The sequence below is a fragment of the Sinocyclocheilus rhinocerous genome, unplaced genomic scaffold, assembly GCF_001515625.1.
Source record: "Sinocyclocheilus rhinocerous isolate Xijiao unplaced genomic scaffold, SAMN03320098_v1.1 C36899945, whole genome shotgun sequence".
NCBI classification, from domain to species: Eukaryota; Metazoa; Chordata; class Actinopteri; order Cypriniformes; family Cyprinidae; genus Sinocyclocheilus; species Sinocyclocheilus rhinocerous.
Window position 1 is genome coordinate 1 of NW_015786879.1, and position 2,274 is coordinate 2,274.

General features: G+C 36.3%; 1 long non-coding RNA gene across 1 annotated transcript; it reads right to left on the minus strand.

The window, feature by feature from the left end:
* Positions 1-6: 6 nt before the first annotated feature.
* Positions 7-1,740, minus strand: LOC107736733 (uncharacterized). The gene is made up of 3 exons (XR_001639725.1): positions 1,649-1,740; positions 1,507-1,549; positions 7-91 (listed from the first exon to the last, which is right to left on the minus strand). It is a non-coding gene; the product is annotated as an uncharacterized LOC107736733 (long non-coding RNA).
* Between the last annotated feature and the right edge of the window lie 534 nt (positions 1,741-2,274).

Here is a 2,274-nt window from a genome sequence, read left to right on the forward strand (position 1 = left end):
CAGCGGCAGAATTCAACTTTCTGACCCTTCCATCGCAGCCACGTCGCCCCAGTGTCTCTGACCGCAGCCGAATTAGCGTCCACACAAGCGTCTGACACACACAGACACAAAATGACACAGAAATTAAGACATTATGGTTGTGGTCAGGGATAGATGCAAATTAAATGACTCAAGCCTTCTCCTCCACATCAGACTGGGGAAAGACAGAGAGGACAGAAACAAACAAAGGATAAAAAGAAAGACAGCATTTTGAGCAGAAGACAGTCTTGATGTGTTTGTCCTGAATGCTGAAGTTCTGCTTGTGAATGTGTGACATGTATGTTTTTCCTGTGTACATAGCGCCCCCTAATGGACAATAACATACTGAGGATATGATTGGTATAGCATACTAACGCATTACATTACTACTCTTGAAAACAAAAACATTAAATTTTTAATCCATTTAAAAAATGATTTGTGGCAGTCATATGAGTCAAATGACACGTAAAATTGAGATATGATGATTTAATCAATTTAATCAAGAGCCATAAATGAATGAATCTAAATTAAGATGACAGTATCAAGCAGTATAAAAACACATCTTAATTTACATATAACCGATTTAAAACATTGTGGGATTCGATTCGATTCTGAATCTGTTCATTTACATAAACAGTTCGAACAAACCGAATCACTATAATGAATTGGACTTTTCATTGACACTTATAAATCGATTCACTAGAATGAATCGGACTCAGTCGCACTCGTTGGCAAAGGTAGCTAGTTATTAGAGAAGCCATAATAGCATATTACACAATAACACAGCTGTCTTTAATTTACTGTCACGCTACTGAAACGTTAGGTTAGTAGAGTTACAGTCAAAACAAACTATTGATATTTCAAAGATTAATTTAGACACCAAGCCACTGACAAACATGACATGATACTGAATGCTTCAGCCAGCCTTGATTTTCAGGAAACCTCTCATAAGCAATATAAAAGTACTTTCCAATGACTATTTGAAGTAAAAATAAATAGTTTTCCGTCAAATACGGTCAAGCTGAACTGTAGCACTGATCGCGCTCTAATTACGTATGCAACTTGTACAAATACAACAATTTGATTGGCTGATGAACCTGACAATCAATTATATTCTAATCATTCTGAATCATTCGTACTGTCAAGGAAAGCTCGAAGGGGCGGGGCTTAGACTACGACTCGCTTGAGACCAATTCTGATTGGACAAAGTTTTCTCTCAATATTAATTTTCGCCACTCTCCGGCATGTTGACAGCGGACAGAATCGGAAATAAGCAATAAGTTAAAAATAAGCAAATAAGAAATTGGAAATTTATTTATTTATGTGTTACACCAGCAAAAGTGTTTTGCTGGCCATGTGAGTTTGCCACTGTTGTATTCCATGCATAAAGGAAATTAGCAATAATGCATAGACAACATACTGCAGAAATAACATGCAGTACATGCAACATAGCCAGAGATGAAGTTGAGAGGTCAGAATAAAACTCACCCCTATATGTGCGTGTGCCTCTTTTCTGTCTGATATTCAGCACCTGTCAGAGATGCAGAATGTTGTTCAATCCAGATATCATCCATTTACTGTACATCTATCTCTCTCTCACACACACACACACACACACACACACACTTACTGTGGGATCTGCAGCACAGCACAGAGCAGTTAGAAACTGCAGCATCAGGTTTAGTAATAAATTCATGTTGACCTGAAGGTTTCTCCCCTGCAAAACAAACAGAAAGGTTTGTTACAATTTCAGGGGAGAATGTTATTGCTCATATGTTGCTCTTTTATATCTTAATGAAAAAAATGAAATAAAAAAGAATACAAATATATAGAAATATTTTTAAAAATAGCCTATTCAAGATGACAAAACCAACAGAAGTACTAAATCTTTAACTAAAACTTAAAATGGAAAAATAAAAACTATAAGGTGATACTAACATAACACTGGTTCATATTTTAAAAAAGCACAAAAAATGTGCCATGGCATCAGCAGAAATGCAATGACAATCTGTTTCCACTTTGAAACCAAGTTTTTTGGTAATGTGTTGCCCTTTTTTAGTCTAAAGAAAGAAAGGGTTTAATGGCTTTATGATCTGTTTTTCTTTTGTCTGACATTGTGAGCATCCCATGTGGAACAGAGACTTTAACAATGACCACAAAACATAGAAAAGAGTTTCTGCTTCTGAAAAGAAATTAGTCATGCACTACCACATCACACACACACACACACACACACTCACACACACACACACACAC